The sequence below is a fragment of the Euprymna scolopes genome, chromosome 11 (genome assembly GCF_053919585.1).
Source record: "Euprymna scolopes isolate OS-2025 chromosome 11, ASM5391958v1, whole genome shotgun sequence".
NCBI lineage: Eukaryota > Metazoa > Mollusca > Cephalopoda > Sepiida > Sepiolidae > Euprymna > Euprymna scolopes.
In genome coordinates this window covers 60,167,404-60,185,502 of record NC_136492.1, presented here as the reverse complement: position 1 = coordinate 60,185,502, position 18,099 = coordinate 60,167,404, and the positions used below count along the sequence as shown (strand labels likewise).

Here is an 18,099-nt window from a genome sequence, read left to right as displayed (position 1 = left end):
CTACAAAATAGATACGGTCAAAAAATTGTAAATATCAACTGAATTAAAGGAATAAATTGTAAGATGGTCAGCATCATGAATTTTGGAATATAGTTTTTTGTCATTTATTCACTCTCTCCCTCCCCCTCTCTCACTATATATATATATATATATATATATATATATATATATATATATATATATATATAGATGTAGCTTCCTTAGAAACATGCTATTTTTTCCCATCTAAGTAAGAATATCACATCACCACAGTTTTAAATTATTGATTACTGGGAAATTAGTTCAAGACTCCCTGTTGCAAGACTTTTCGTTTGCATGTAACATTAAGCAAGGTAACCGCCATCTACATAAAATTAGGTATATGTCTATTTATATATTTTTATATAATAATTAACCGATCATTATCAATTATGGAACACAACTGCTAGACATAAGGGTTAGTAATATGGGCTATATTTAGTTTAATTTAGTTTTACAGAAAATAAGACTTGAAAAGAATAAGAAGCATGTATAAAATAAAGAAGAAGCATGTATGATTATAAAAATCTGACTTTTACAAATAAATCGTTATGTAACAGAGCGCGTATGGGCGTGCCTGAAAAAATATTAGCAGCAGCCGTTAAAGCATGTATGCAAAATAGGAACTGTGCCTGAGCTTGCGTCGTAAGAAAAAAAAAGGAGAAAAAAGGACAACACGTTGTCGAGCAAAAAAAGAAGATAAGCATGTTGTGTATCGGGGAAGATTGATGTGTAAGTACGAGGATGAGAGAGCGCTGGTTGCTGCCAACATGGGGTGGCGGTGACAGAGACTTTTAAAAAGCGCATGTGTTATCAAAAAGACTGTGGAAATATAGTGAAGTGCGTTGTTTTGAAAGAACCACAAATAAATGCATTTTATTTGAACTTTAAAAAATGCTGGGCCAGATTTTCATTTCTGTTCTGTTTTATTTGTTTATTCTTTTCTAGCGGTGCCAGACAACGATAGGTTTGAATTGTAACGACACAATTAACAAGTAACGGCCATATTACATTGTAGTGTCTTTTTTTTGTTTTTTTTTTGTCTTTTGAGAAATATATCATATGCAGTTGTCTGTTAATGGTTATTTTATTAAATTGTTTTTTTCTTTTTTCATCTCCTCTGCAAGAATATCACATATTCACAGCTTTAAAGAATTATTAATTCTTAAGAAATTAGTTCAAGACTGTCCTGAAGAAAATAGATACAAGAGGAAGGATTACCCAAGAGAAAACAATATTGCCACATCACATCACAGCACTTTAAATGTCAACGAGTACAAGATGGAATGTTCTTATAATCTGAGCACAACAATAACTTACCATTTTTTTTTTGGCATTGGAATGAAGCTGATGATCTAAAATATACTAAGATGCATTGTGTTGTTGTTTCAATACTTATATGTAGAAATAGTTATTCATTTGCATGTAACATTAAACGAAGTCATTCAGTAGATATTTAAGGAAGTGCACGTATCAGAAGCAGCTGACCTCCACAAATCTAATCCTCCTTGGCCGTCGACGAAGCAGTGGTAACATGGTAGTATCAGAGCTACCTGGATAACAGAGCTTACTTTTCCATTTAAATATGTACGAGTAATTTGTAGTGGCAAAATGTTTATTTTGCTATGTGTATGTATCTGTTCAGTAAGCGACATCATACCAAGCAGCAGCAGCTAGCGTGAAGTATTAGTATTATTAAAAAAAAAATAAAAAATAAAAACCAATTATTTTCCATATGACTTTAAATAGCAAAATTTTAAGAAACAATAAAAAACTTATGTCAGTTTTTGACAGAAAAACAAATAATAATAACTAGCGGGACCTGCGGAAATCCCACGGGGGACTCATTCATATGTAATATATTGATGTTGGCATTCTGTAGACGTTCAGTGTAAATGGAGACGCTCTGATATTATATGTATATAACTTGAGTTTCTTCAACCATAATCGAAACCGAAACCAAAACTTCGGAAGAATTATTGATTAAATTATTTATAAAAAAAAAAAAATTAGATTATTGAGTGCCATCAGCTATAATCGAAACCAAAATCAAAACTTGTGAAGAATTCTTGGTAAATTATAAATAATTTATGGCAAGAAATTATTTATAAAAAAATAAATGACTTAAGTGCCATCAGCCATAATCGAAACCGAAACCAAAACTTATGAAGAATTCTTGGTAAAATTATTTGTTAACATTATTATTTCAACGCGGTCTGTATTCTGCATAAGTACTGATGAGTGAATGAATTATTCAAAATATGCAATAAATATCCATGAATTCGACAAAATGCACTTGAGGAAGGACGGAAATTATATCTGCTTAAACGTTGCGATAAAAACACCCAAGATGAAAATAGTTATCCAAAATATCAAACCAGAAAATATTGAGTACTTGTAAATGTAGAAATTATATATTAATGGTGGGATGATTCTAATATTTTTCCCTGATTCCGATACAATTACTGGTTCCATACTGAATTCGTGATCCCGATTCTTTGTAAATCTCTAAATATTTAACTATAGAGTTGTAACTTGTTTCTGTTGTGGAAGATTATCTATAGATTTTAATTTTAGTGGCAGTTGAATATCGATAAATATTTGATCTATTATCATTAATACCAGCAGTAGCAGATTTTGGTTTAAAAAAAAATCAAATAAAAGAAAGACAATTAAAAGAATCGTTTTGGGAATTGGAAAATAAGCACAAATTTTTCTGATTTCGATATATCTAAAAATTCCGATTTCCGATTAATCGTCCCAACACTAATATGGATGATGGGACGATTCCAATATTTTTCCCGATTCTGATACAATTACAGACTCCATACTAAATTCTCGATTCCGATACAATTACCGATTCCGATTCTCTAAATATTTAACTATAAAAGTGTTATTTTGTCCTGCTTACTGTAAAACACATCTTAAATGTACCTATATTTTCTCAAACGTAAAAACACACTTGTGAGGGGGCGATCTAGACATTTTAGTCTGACTGGAAGTTTGAAATCAATAAATATTTCATTATTACTACAAGCAGTGGAAGATGTTTCTTAAACCAAAATCAAATAAAAAAGATAATTTAAGAAATCGGGTTTGGCATCGGAAAATAGGCTCAAAATTTTCCGATTTCGAGACTGATTCCGATACCCCAAAAAGCTCCGATTTTTCTGATTCTTGATTCCGATTAATCGTCCCAACACTTTATCTATATATCTATAAAAGTGAACGTGTCTGTCTGTCTGTCTGTGTACATTTCCCTATGCAATAACTCTGTCAATTTTTAGTCTATAGACTCTAAATTTGAAATACCGGGTACTGAGATTTGGGAAAATCGATGTGACGGGTGTCAGCCAGAAATTTGGCTGTTAAGGGGTCAAATTTCAACGATTTGACCTTTAAGAACTCTACCAAACTCCTCTGACAATTTTGGGTCTAGACACTTGAAATTTTAGATATAGGTTCCTTGAACCTGGATCTAACTTAATAAAGTGATTTGAGCCCGAAACAATAAATTTTAAGGGGTCATAATAGGGGTCAAAGTTTTAAAAAATTAACCATTTTTTTTTGTTTTTTTGCTTTTTTTGCACAGCATACACCTCCAAACACCTGAGCAACGCCGGGCACCCCTGCTAGTATATATATATATATATATATATATATATATATATATATATATATATTATTCGTATTATATTGTAGCTAGATTGAGTTTAAACAATCGTTATATTTTTGGCATAGGAAGATATAGTTATTATTAAGATTGGAAATTTCTTTTTTCAGCTTCTGCCTCAAAACTAACCATTTTAAGAATCTATAGAGAATATGCATGGCTTTATTTTGTTGTTGGGTTTTTCGTTTTTTTTCCCCAATTTTTTTCCAATTGCTTCCTTATAATTTTTGGTTTGTTTTACCTACATATCGAAAACTTTCTAGAGTTATTTTTGCCATCTTCCTTTTTTGTTTTTCTTATATATTTTTCAGTAGAATTAAGTAAAGAAATTTTTTTATTTTTGTTTTTTATTTTGTTTCGTTTTAAACGTGCTCTCATTTTTACTTCTTTTTTTTATTCTGTTTCTTTTTAAATTTTTCTTTCCTTTGTTTTCTACTTTTTATTCTTTTTCTTCGTTCCCGTCTTTTTAATCTTTCTCTCGTTTTTTTTTATTCTTCCTGATTTATTTCTTTAATATTCTCCATTCTTTTATTCCTTTTAAATATTCTTTCTTTCTATTTTTAAGCTCCAATCATTTTCCTATTTTTATTTTTACTTCTTTTTTTTCTTTTCTAAAAGATTGACTGTGAATAAGAGCGAGAAAAGCAATGCACTTGTTTGTAAGCTTAATCAAACGTTGTTATTTGGATTTTTAAGACTATTGTTTTTTTTCTTTGGATATTATTTTATAACGTTTCGGTGATGTAAACATTTTATGTTTTTTTTACATAAGAGTCATTACTCATCAAGGCCCAGAGACCACTCGAGGATAAGGGTGTACAATAGTCAATGGGACAATAGCGTAGTAATCGTTAATAGTGGAAATTTGGTAAATTGGATTACTTAAGGGGAACGGCTTATCAAGAACTTGTTTACGTTGGACTTGAAGACGACCATATTGTAGTCAGCTGGAAAGCAGGCAAATGGAAGACAATTCTGTAGGCGTGCAGTTCTAGGAAAGAAGCTTTAGGTTTAGGCACAGGTAAAGAGTGGGGGTAATTATTGATAGTGTTTTCAGATAGATGCGTGTTGATCGTGAAAATTTGGTGAGGAGGGACCATAGATTGGAGCTCAGACTAGCACTTGCCATGAAAATAACGATAAAGCAGAGACAGGCTCGCAACGTCTCTTCTGTGATTGTTGTTTTATTTAGTATTCTTTCTTTCTAGTTTTTAATTATTTTTAACCTTCTTTAGGTGCATCTTCTTGAGCTTGGGATTTTTACTGTCAAACCGGGAAATTTGCATGGAATTTTAAATGGAACCATTTATTTCATCTAACAGAGGTGGAGGTAAAATGCTCTCATTTCGTTAGCCATGACTGGGTAGAATTGTTAAGTAATTTGCAATTGTATTCTTACTATGTACCACACTGAAGATTGAACCTTCAACCTCTAGAACTTAGAGCTGAATTTTTACTTAGTACTTTATTAGTTATGCCATGGGTCGTTGTGGAATACAACCGCGAATTACAGAGCTGACGTAATCGGGGGCATGCTACCCCTGTGGATTAAATAAAGGATTCTATTTGAAACTCCATGCAGAGTTCCGAGTTCCACAAGATACACTGAAGAAGGTCGGAAGTTACATCGGTCGAAATATTGTGAGAATAACATTTAAGATGAGAACAGTAGTCCAAATAATGCAAATGATTAATCCTCATCTAAAAAAATTTTCAGAAACATAATAACGAACCGCTGTTATGTCTTTTTCTATAGTCAAATCACTAGCTGTCATTGTAAGAGAGCGGTAATACTTCTCTTTTTTTCCTAATTTGCTTCCTTGGTCGATCGAGTGCCAGTTAACTGGGATAATCAGTGAACCGTTTTGTTACAAGTGCTCGTTAGATTATTGTTTGGCTGATAAAGTCACTTGACGAGACACATTGCAAAGAGACATTATCCTCAAGTGTCTAAGGTTTCTCTATATAGGGGGCGGTCAGGACAACCTGGTTGTTTATCACGTTTCGGAATAACTCATCCTCTGGCCTTCTTCAGGTGATTAACCGTGACGGGATAGGAATGCTGAGTCTTGTAACTGCATTCCCAGTAATTACTGCCTTCCATAGTTGCTGCTGTCTCACCACGTTTTGGCCAACTAATCCTCTGGCCTTGTAGGATTGAAACTGCTATATGCAGACAATGCTCACCTGAGACCGTAGAGACCCAATGCCTCTATCTTTTGGGACCCATGGCATAGTGGATAGAAGCGTTGGGACTCTAAAGTTTCAGATGAGCATTGTCTGAATATAGCGGTTTCAATCCTACCCAAAGCATTCCTATCCCATTGCGATTAATCACCTGAAGAGAAGAAGGCCAGAGGATCAATTGACTGAAACGTGGTGAAACAACAACAACAATAACTATAAAGATGAGAATAACAGTTTGCAAAAGAATGAATACACAAATTATAAAGCCTCATCTCAAAGGATTCCAGAAAAATAAAATTTAAAAAAATATACCTTTCCCTATTTTATTCATTTCTCTTTTTAGTTTTACCGTCAATTCGTTCATTTTTCTTTTTCATTTTTCATGTCCCTTCTTTCTTTCTTTTTCTTCCATTCTAATTTTCTTTTGATCTTTTCGTTTTTCCTTCTATCTCATTTCTTCAACCTTCCTTTGTCATAAACCGACCTCATTAGTTATCAAATTGTATTTATTCCATTCTTTATTTTCAATCTTTTCATAACAGTCTTCATCATTCAACTGAAAAGCTATCTTACTAATCTTTATCCTTGAGTAGCTTTTTAGCCTTGATTAATACTGACTCATTAGTAAAAAAAAAAAAAAAAATCCGTATTTCTTAAAGTTTTTCTTTTTTTTCAGTCATGTAAGAATAAACAATAAATAATTGTTAAGTAAAAAAATAAATTAAGAAAAACGGGGAAGCAAATATTGGATTGGTGTAAAATAATGTCGTTTTTTGACGTTCATTTGAACGTCAAAAAACGACATTATTTTTACACCAACCTAATTATTTAATTAAAATTACCCTTTTTGAAACCAACATACAGGTACAGGGGGGGGGAACGATAAAATTGTCACCCTGGAAAAGACGACATGATTCCATCTCCTTTTGATGAAAACTGGTTTGCTTTTATTGTTGCTGACCGTCTACTAGTTGGCCAGTTGTGTACAAATCCCTAGAGTGATAAGAAGCCTTCTATCATGTCTGAAAGTGACACACTGTTCAACGAGCGAGATCGGAGATGCGCCACTGAACAGCTCATGCTCTCTACTGATCCAAATTATAACAACAGGACCATTACCAGCACCCTAAAAAAGCATTGCTGGGTTGCTACGAATAACAGGGACGTGCCCAAGGTGATGAAAACAAACTTTCCGGCCATGGTTATGGTCTATGGTTTGGTTTTAAGTGAGGGCCACATCATGCCACATCACATCTTCGATGTCGGCCTGAAAGTCAATATCAAAGTATACCTGGATGTGCTGAAGAGTGTGATGACCCTCTGGTGCAATCAGGTGGCCGCTGGCAGAACCTGGGTGTAGCAGTAGGACTCGGCACTGGCCTGCAAGTTCAAAGAGACCCAGGCTTGACTTCAGAAGGAGTGCTACAACTTTGTATTCTTCTCTCACTGGTTCCCCCCTCCCCGACTTGAACCTGCTGGACCACTTCGTTTAGTCATACATCGCGATCATCACCAACATAACCTCTCACAACACCAAAGCCAGCCTGATCGCCGCCATCCGAGTATTCACCAAGCTCTCACCAGCGCTTGTGGAAAAGACATGCTCCCAGTTCCAGACCCGTATCGAGGCAGTGATTGAGGCTGAAGGTGACTACATTGAATAGATGTCAGCTCTACTACATAATCAAGTTACCTGAATTGATTTTTTTCAATAAAAGTTTTAAAATAAAGCTAAAGTATTGTTTTCTTTAGGTCGACAAATTTGTATCAGACAGTTTCATTGGATAACCTTCTGATTTTGCAGATTGAGAGCAGGCTGAAGGCATTTTCACAAATAATGGCAATAGAGAGGCGCTTGTAAAGTCAATTCCCCAGAATGCCAGATCATTAAGTTTTTCGTGGCGGGGCCTATCAGTCTACTCATCTCCATGGCGATTGGTCGAAACACTAATCTGTCTAGAAGGCTGTCATTTTGATTGCAGTTCTCTGCTACCATTGACGCATGCCCAGGCTTTATTGCCAATTCTGTTAGTGATGAAGATGCAAAAGTATTGACACAAGTCGTATCCCATATAAGTGGCTTGCCGTTTGCAAAAGAAAACACTGTCAGATCATCAGGTCGTTTACCATCTCACCTGAGGTCAACTGGTTTGAGGATCAACAGAAAGCAAGTGATGTCTAGGGTCTGTCAGACGGAGTGTTGTATTTAGGAAATCTTCTAACGCTCCTTCTACAAAAAAGGGTTTGGAGTCCATATACGGCGACCATCTGATCACAACGGAATCTGTGAATACCGCACATTTCTTTCTGTAAATCTTCCCTTTTTATTATCTATAATTTTTTCCATCTTGGCCATGATAAAAACTGTATCCAATGGCAAGGCCCCAATACTCCTTAATTACTACTACTCCTTGATCTACTCTGAACTGGAGTGGTCAAGCTTTTATTTTTATTAAACTTTTATTTACTCCAAACAAGGCATACTGCCACTGAAGCATATACTGTGATAAGGAGCAGATTTATAGGGGGCATAACAAATGAGGAGTTATGCAGCAAAATGTAGTTATTTATTTTCTTCTCACGACAGGAATATGTGACACATGGTCAGAAAATAGGAGGAGTCAAGCCAGCGACTTTAAAGGAGGAGTACTCTGGCCTAGAAAAAAATTGTCTGGAAAGCCTCTGCCAGTATTCCCTGGTCAGAGTGTCTCAAGCTATAAACAATGAACTTACTCCTCCTGGCAGGTGGATGGTAAGGCCTAGGAGGGTGAACCTTCTAGGTACCACTCAGTCTGGCAATTGAAGGTGACCAGTAAAGTGGGCTAGTACCAGTTGGGCTGATTGCCGAGACCGAATCCTCGACTGGTATTTCTACCCAAGCCTCCTTGCAACTGAAACAAGAAGGTTACCAACCCTGATAAAATATTAAGATGCATTACACTTAAATTTCTGCTTTTTTTTATACAGTTGGAGAAACATGGAGAAGGGAGGGAATTCCATCGCTAGTGTCCCATCTAGGAATTATTGCTTATGAACTGTTTGTTTATGAAGATACAAAAGAAATGGATCTACAAACTCATAGAATACAAATCATTTATACGATTTCGACTTGACGAGGGTTGATATGCCGTATAACCAAGCAACCAACCAATCATTGTCAATGATCCTCTTCTTCAGATAACCATTTCTTCCTTTTCATCTCCACCTCTTCTTGCTACACAATTTCTTATCATGTATCCACCATTTTCTCTCTCTTCCCTTCCTTCCTTCTCTACCCTCTTCTTACATCCAATCACAAAAACCCTATTGTCTCTCCCAAAACAACGAAACCTGCTCCCTCCGTAACCACACCAACCAACCCCACAGTTAAGATAGACAAAAATAAGACTCCCAATCTCAGTTGCCTGCACAAAAATAATAATAAATGCTGAAATGCCGCTGGCATGTCAAAATAGCGGACAATATTCTGGTTTGTTCGTTTTCCCTTCACCTTAATATGGCTGACAAGATAGGATACAGCTGACCCCACACTCACACAACCTTTCTCTTACCTTAATATCTAGCAAAACTACGCTGTCTTATCTTATTTCTTAGTAAAATGGTATCATATAGTACCAAATCAAGAAGAATGGAATATTCTGGGGGGAGGGGGTTTATTATTGAAAAAAAAAATTTTTTTTAATGAAAAGAACAAGGACTAACGTGACTTGCTAGCTCAACTTAATGATTACTAAATTACACGGTTCCTTCTTTTCTATGTGTTGCGATGCTCAACCTTACAAATACTTATATTTACTATAAAGACCTGGAGAATATGTCTCTCTATAGTTATGCTAGAACAGTGGTTCCCAACCTTTTTTATATGATGGCACACTATTGATTTCTTAGAATTTTCATGGCACACACACACACACACATACACACACAATGCATATATTCTACTCATAAAGCCTTTCTGCCATAAAATAATTAAAAGAAACATTATATAAGGACATTATTTTATTCACTTAAATAAGTCATATCAGGTATTCAGCATACGTTCATGATACAAATTTTCCGGTTGAAACCGTAATTATCAATGTATAAATATTAGATACTAGCAGGCTGCGCGGCGTGTGCCTGCTTATAAAATATGCAGAAATATTATATTTTAATTAATACAGAAACTGAGACATGTGCATGCCAGTGTTATTTTTGTCCTAAACAATTCACTTCTTAAAAACAAAAAAATATTTGAACTGAGATCGAAATCAAAATCTAAAGAGAGTGAGCCAAGTACGATAACCATTAGACCAGCGTGACACGTTCTTAAAAAGGTGTTTTCAAACTACTTATCTTAACATAAGTAATCTGTAACGTGGACTATTCACGCACGTGCATTCGTGAAACAGTTCACAAGCAGATAAAAATCCGATGACTTTCACATACCAACTGTTCAATTTTGACCTCTTGGAAGCCCTTTTTTTCCGGATGAAAAGAGATATTTTTTTTTCTATATGTCTGAATATCCTATATACCGAATTTCAAGCCTGTAGATGAAAAATTCGTTGAGTATATAGGTTGAGAAGTGTCCTCACACGTTCTCACTTTTACAGATACATAGCAGAAATAACTACAACACATTTGTTAATATTGTAAACAAGATCATATAAAGCATTAAAACGCTTAGCAATGTTTATAAACATGGATAAGTTCAAAGTATATAACAGTTTAAACAAAGGATTTATTATGTATTTTTATCATTCATTTTTATATTGGAACATCAGTATAAAGTAAGTCATGATGTGCGAGTATTTATTGATACAAACAACTCCAGTCGATATGATAGCTGTTTTTTCAGCTAATAACAGCCTATAACTTCCCCCTATAACTTCATCACTCCGCACTGATGTGCCGTGGCACAGTGGTTGGGAACCGGTACTTTGCTTTTTTGTTCAATATCTTTTGTATCTACTAATTACAGAGCTGTGTCTTTCTTCCGTACCCTAAAAGGGACTACAACACTATACGTGTTTTTTTTAAAAAATTTTTTATCTCTATTATTGTCTCTTAACTCTGATACTCTGGTTAAAACAAATGAAAATTCAATTTACCTCGGACAAAATATGAGCACATTTTCTGTTTTAAATATTAATTCTTCTCATTTTCTTTCTTTGAAGATTGTAATGCTGGGTATGCTTTTTATTGAAACCAACCGAGAGCTCTTTTTAGTATCCTCGTTGTTCCCTTAAGTGCAATTGTCTAGATTTCTCTTGCACTTAGTTCACCAGGAATATTAGTTAGGTAGGACTTCAGGTTATTCTTCATAAGGCCTGTAGCACCTATAATAACTGGTATGATTGATATCTCCCTAAGACCCCAGTTTCTTTTCATATCTTTTCATATTTGATCTGTTTTTCTCTTTAAGCTCTGTTCAGACCTCCATCATTAGGGACACTCACTTCAATCAAGGTTGCCACTCTTTGTGACTTATTCCATATAACTATGTCAGGTTTGACAGCAGCATTTTCAAGGTAGGTGGATGTAGGGATTACATGGTCGTAATGTATGGTATACAAGTCATTTCCAACTGTTCTTTCAGGTTAATGTTCCCAGGACTTGCTGCTATACTGGATGTTTAATCGGAGTCAACAAGGATAGAACTAGATGGGTTAACATTTAAAGCGATTTTTAAATGTTTTTATGTAGTAATTTGTCAACGAGTTTCTCCAGCAGCGAAAGCAAGAGAAGATGTGTATGTGTGTGTGTGAGAGAGAGAGAGAGAGAGAGAGAGAGAGAGAGAGAGAGAGAGAGAGAGAGATATGGGGAGGGGTAAGCGATTGAAAGAGCTAGACAAAAGTTTTACAAGAAAGATATTATACACACACGTTTTACCTCTACTATTTTGTTGTCCATGCCCCGGACAACGCCAGGTAATCATGCTAATTTTAAATAATTCTTAATTTTCAAACGTCACATAGGTTTGATTACAGAAGGTTTTTTATTTCTCCCTCAAATAAATGAATTATTTAATGTTTTTTTTTTTTTTAATGCTACACAACGTTTACACACGGGACCCACACGTTGTAGCAGTCTTTGTCGAAAAGAAGACTCAGACAAAGAATAACTCGAACTCACGTTTTTGTGCAATAACGACATTCATTTCCTCATTCTCTCGCAATGCGTGATTTCTCATTATGGCTGTGACGTTTCTCACGTGATCACCCACTTTAACGTGCTCTCTCTCTCTCTCCTTTTTATAGTCTTTCTTTTTCTTTACCGTGATGTCATTTCGCTCACAGCTCAGTATTTGCATATAGATGAATATACATGCTCTGTTGCATTTTTTATTCACGTGTCCTTGTGATCCGCTGATGGATTGAGAGCATGTAGTGGATTAAATAAAAGGCTCCATTCGAAATCCTATGCAGACTCTGGATTTCGACAGAGTTCAACAAAATACACCTGAAGAAGGTCGAAGGTTTACATCGGCTGAAACGTTGTGAGAATACCATTCAAAATGAGAACAGTAGTCTGAAGAATCCAAATACAAATTAATGATCCTCATCTCAAGAATTCAAAACAAAATCAAATTCCTGTTAACCCCTTCAGAAGGATGAATATTTAAAAAAGAAAATAAGAAAGTGAGAATGTGTGTGCATGTGTGAGGACACTTCTCAACCTACATACTCAACGAATTTTTTATCTACAGATTTAAAATTTGATGCATGCAGACATGTGGAAAACTGTTTAATCGGGTTTCATCCGAAAAAAAAAATAAAATAAAAAAATAAGGGCTGCCAAAGGGTCGAAATTAAGAAGAAGAAAAAAAAAATGGTACGTAGACGACATCGAATTTTTATCTGTTTGCCGATTCATGAATGCGCATGTGTGAATCGTTCACATGATAGATTACTTATGCTAAAAATAAGTAGGTTTGAATGCACTCTTAAAATATCGCGTCAAGCTGGTCTAATGGTTATCCTACTTGGCTCACTGTCCTTAGGTTTTGGTTTCGATCTCACTTCGAGTATTTTCTTTTACTTACAATAAGTGAACTGTTTAGTAAAAAAACAATTCTTGCACGCACATGTCTCAGTTTCTTTTTTTTACCTTTCTTTCTTTACTTCATTTTTTAAAGGAATTTTGATACATACCGTATTTCAGTTTATAATCTATCTATATATCTATAAAAATGAACGTGTCTGTGTGTCTGACTGTCTGTGTACATTTCCCTACGCAATAACTCTGTCAATTTTCAGTTTACAAACTCGACATTTGATATACCGGGTACTGAGATTTGGGAAAATCAATGTGATCGGTGTTCGAGCAGAAATTTCGCTGTTAAGGGGTCAAAGGTCAAGGATTTGACCTTTGAGAACTCTACAAAACTCCTCCGACAATTTTGGGTCTAAACACTTGAAATTTTAGATATTGGTCCCTTGGACATGGATCTAACTTAATAACTTGATTTGAGCTCTAAACATGTTAGGGGGTCATAATAGGGGTCAAAGTTAAAAAAAATTAACTCCTTTTTTTTTTTCTTTTATTTTCTCAACATACACCTCCAAACACCCGGGCAACGCCGGGCTGAAATGCTAGTAAATAAGAATTCTGCATTAATAAAAAAAAAAAAAAATAATTTATGTGTCTTTTACAGCCGGACAATGCCGGGTGGCCTGCTAGTGTGTCTATAATTTGACCGAGGTATATTGTGTGTTTTGTGTTATTTTACTTTTAGTTGAACACACACATGCAAACAAACAATTTTATTTCATGTAATAGATTAATACTGTAGTTTTTATTTACCTGACGATTTTCTGGTTTTGTGCAATGATTTCAGGCGACGGTTTTTCTATTAAACTAAAAGGACCCAAGGAAAATTTGAGAAAACCAAAAGTCGCAATCTCTAAAAACCAGAAAGATTCTTTTCATCCAAAATTCTAAAATTTTATCCGCGATATAAAAAATATATGTAAAAAGTTTTTGCTGAGGAGGGATTTACTCAATGAGTTATGTGCTTGGTCACGGGGTTGTGTGTGTGTGTGTGTGTTTGGGGGAGGTAACTTTGTTTTTAATTTACGGTTTATAGAACTGTATAACAAAATAAAAGCTATCACTGAATCAGAAAATAGTTAATTAATGAGAGGTCATTTTGAAAAACAATATGCAAATTAGCTAACCTTAGTCAATCGCTCACATACAAATAATCATTATATTAGAAAGCCATTGTTCTTCTATTTTGAATATGAGTTTGGCGTTTTAATCCCACAGTCAGTTCGATAAATAGGCAATAATATAAATATAAATAGAAATAAAACATGTTGAAACTACTTACAAATTAGACTCCAAACTTGAATTTGAAATTCCGCAAAGAAACTAGATATTACAATGCAGATTTTTTTTTTTTCAAATAAACAAATCATTTATCTATCTAGATATCTATAAAAGTGAGAAAGTGTGTGTAAGGGTACCTTTCAACTAATACACCCAACAAACGTTTGATCTACAGACTTGAAATTTGGTATATAACATATTCAGACACGTGAAAAAAAATTAATCGGTTTTCATCCGGAAAAAAGTGCTGCTAAGGGGGTAAAAATTGAAAAATTGGAACGTAGTGGGATCGGATTTTTACCTGCTTGTCAACTGTTTCACGAATGCACATGCATGTGTCGTTCATATGACGGTTTCCTTATGTTAAGAATAAGTAGGCTTTAAAACACTTTTAAAGATCATGTCAAGTTGGCCTAATGGTTATCGTACTTGAATCACTATTTTTAGGTGTTGCAATATTTTGATCCTATAATGGGGTATCATCCCACACAGTCGGACGATTCTATTTATAAACGATGCTGCTAAGAACTGACGAATCAAATAATTCACGTTCTGCTACAAACCAATCATAAACCAGAATTGCTTCATAAATATTAAACCTTTTCTGAAGCAATTTCACATGTTCTTTTCCCGGGTTTCGACACGGTAAGAATATTTTGTTCTGTGGAACTGTCTACTACAAACAAGTCACCTCCCAGGACTTGTGTGTAACAGCGAACCATATGAAACTCAAAATGACTTACACTTTTACATTAGGTTTTGGTTTCGATTTCAGCTCTAGTATTTTCTTTTAATATTTACAAGAAGTGAATTGTTTAGTAAAAACATAATACTCGCATGCACATGTTTCAGTTTCTGTATGGATTAAAATATAATGTTTATGCATATTTTATGACCGGGCAACGCCGTAGGGCCTGCTAGTTTATAATAAAACGGCAATGTTGTAAGATCTCGACAATGATAAAAAAAAAAAAAATATCTGTATCACCCGAACAAAGGTTCATAGAGCCTAAAATTTACATGTAAAAAGCATTCATTTATTTGGAGAAAAATCCTGTATCGGGTTATCTTGTTTCTTAATGGATTTCAAATTTCTCATTGTACCGATGTAAAACTCATATGTATTACGATTTGTACACGCATACCAGTGCATACTGCATCTCGCTATGACTATCGGACATTAAAATACAGTTTCTTCAACCACTTCTAACAGCCATCACCTTGATCGGGTTGAGCTGACTTCCTTCCAGCCAAGTACAGTGTCTTTGACCATCGCAACCTACTTTCACTGATCTTGAGGTAGGTCACAAAATATGATTAGCCAATCCCGATTCCATAGTCAAAGCCCCCCCTACTTGTGGACCTAATAATGTTGCTAGGCCGTCTTTGTCGTAACCTAGGTCTTCAACTGCCCACCAGCACGTTTGCACCAGCCAGATAGAAAAGTGGAAAGAAGAACCTCATGGAGGCCTGCGAGTGTTTTGCTGGCACTCCAAGATTTTTGTGTTGATCCCAATAATGTGATGAGTTGTTGTCACTTCAGTAAAAAAAAAAAATAAATAAATAAACAAAAAAGAAATAAACACTGTGTGATCCTAATTATAATCTTTTGCATCATGTACTAAGCTCGCATCAGAGATGGCCTCTGATTGGCCAAACTAGAAAGGAAGTTAAATGTTTGCACTAATAAGTGCTGAGCATAAAAATTAAGCATGAACTCTAAAATCGTAATGGCAGCTTGTTAGAACCGTGTCGCTGTTGTTGCAGCTGCTGCGGTCGTTTGTAGGCACTACCGTTGATACTGCTGCTTATTGTAACTTTCCATCTACGCATTGAGCTTCATGCCTGAGCCTTCTTCCATGGCATTTGAGAAAGACTTACAGCAAAGGTCGAAGATTCAGTAATCGGTGAAGAGCTTCACTTTGTACTTATTTCACACAGCAGCAACAGAAAATGAAGTGAAAACAGTTGTTGTTGAAAGCACTTTGTAAAATAACTTGAGAAAAGCTGTAGAAATAGCCATTACGAGTCTTTTATTGAAAAGATAGTTCTGTCTTTTTTCTTTCCAACTTAATTTGAGATTGTGGTTGTTCTCTCTTTTTTTTTCTAGAAAAACTGCTTTGGTTATGGTCATTCTGATAGCAAACGATCGCTAGGGTTGGTTGGTTGGTTGTTTTTGTTTTACGGCATATCAACCCTTTTCGGGTTATTTAATGCCAAATCCAAAGATTTGGAAGAATTTTTAATAGAATATATTTGTTGTTTTCAAGTCATTTTCTATTTAACCCATAGTTGGGACCCTAACAGATACTACCACTCCGGGTCAAAGTGGACCTGGGAGCAATGGTAATTAAAGGGTGGCTCCACACTCCCCAAAGCCCACAAGCTGGGGCCTCACCACTGGATATAGTTTAAGGTCATATCCAGGACCCCCATTGAGGGACTTTTACCCTCTGCAGGGGGGAAGTCGGTGTATTCTAATGCCCTACCGACAGGGCCCGATCGCTAGGGAACTCTAGGTATATTCATTATAAGTAGTTCGTTTATTATCAGAAACCAGGCAGTGCCAATTTTCTTTCCAGGTTTCTAGAAGATTCCATTAGAAAATTAAATTCCATGCTTAAATAAATGAATGATTAATGAAATATTAATTAAACAAGATAACAGAGAATCGTCTTGAAAAAATAAAAAATAAAGAGAAAAAAACAAAACGAAAAGTCATCCTCCAAATGTTTGCAAAATAAAGATTAATTGGATGAAACACACAGGAAAATGATATGGAAAATATATGAAAAAAAAAAGAAAAAAAAAAGAAAAAGTATTGAATATCTTAAACGTAATTTTTACTGTGTTCTTAAAATGACTTAATTCATTTTATACATTTTTCTATGATCGCCTCATTTATTTCTCACAATAAATTCTTTGAGGGTTATTCAATAAATAAAGTGAACTTTACAATGAAACAATTCACATTTCATTTAGGAACATTTATTAATCTAATAAAAAAAAAAAAATTAAATGGCCAACTATAGCCAAGGGCGACCCGAAGTCTCCCTTTTTATTAGCTTTTACAACAAGGTGTAGGAGATATAACTCGGCAGAGGATAGAACCCTGGTCTTCCAGTCCGTTAAAGAACACTCTTACTATTATGTCAAATAGGCCAGCCATACTAAAATTTGACTTAATCAACGTTTATTTCTCTAAGCCTTCTTTATATTTTAATCACTCAAACTACACGTGAAAATAATGCTTGGTTTGGGATTGAGTTATCTTTTATGATGTGATGTTTATTTACCCTATTTCAAGTGTACATGAACTCTTTCAGAGACTATGGTTAGAGTTACAACAAAGAGTTGAAGCAGTCATTGGTCGCAGCTATAGCCGCAGTATCAGACGCAAACTTCCTGTAATATGCTATTTCTATTACTACACTCTTCTTGATTATTACTGGCCTTTCAAAGTCACAACAATTATTTAAAAAAAAAACACATTTTAATTATTCTAATTAGGCTTAATTTGCGATTAACTTACGAAGTGACCGTCTTTTATCAAGGTTCTGTCCATCGTTTCCATCCCCCTCTCACTGTATGTGGTGTGATCTTACCTTGCTCTTAATTTATAACGGTTCTATCGTTGTCGATTTTGTGACCCGTTCTCTCTTCCTCTCTCTTGAATGTTGAACTGTTGAATGTAATAAAGAAAAGAATAAAACGATGAATAACGCCACAAGTAGAAAATATATATCGAACCGTAGCTGAGTGAGAAGAAGAGAAAATAGAGGGGGAGCGAGAAAGAAAGAGAGAGAGAGGGGGGAGAAAGAAAGAGAGAGGGCGAGGGAGAAAGAAAGAGAGAGAGGGCGAGGGAGAAAGAAAGAGAGAGAGAGGGCGAGGGAGAAAGAAAGAGA

General features: G+C 35.0%; 1 protein-coding gene across 7 annotated transcripts in view; it reads right to left on the bottom strand.

The window, feature by feature from the left end:
• The window catches only part of LOC145287869 (glutamate receptor ionotropic, NMDA 1-like), a 540,534-nt gene that overhangs the window by 346,846 nt on the left and 175,589 nt on the right, over positions 1 to 18,099 (bottom strand). For 2 of the 7 annotated variants that reach the window (XM_080135767.1, XM_080135762.1), the window contains exon 2: positions 17,800 to 17,876. The exons of the other annotated variants lie outside the window; for them this stretch is intronic. The gene's annotated coding sequence lies outside the window, so the exon portion shown is untranslated. The remainder of the gene's footprint in view (positions 1 to 17,799; positions 17,877 to 18,099) is intronic. 7 annotated transcript variants of the gene reach the window in all.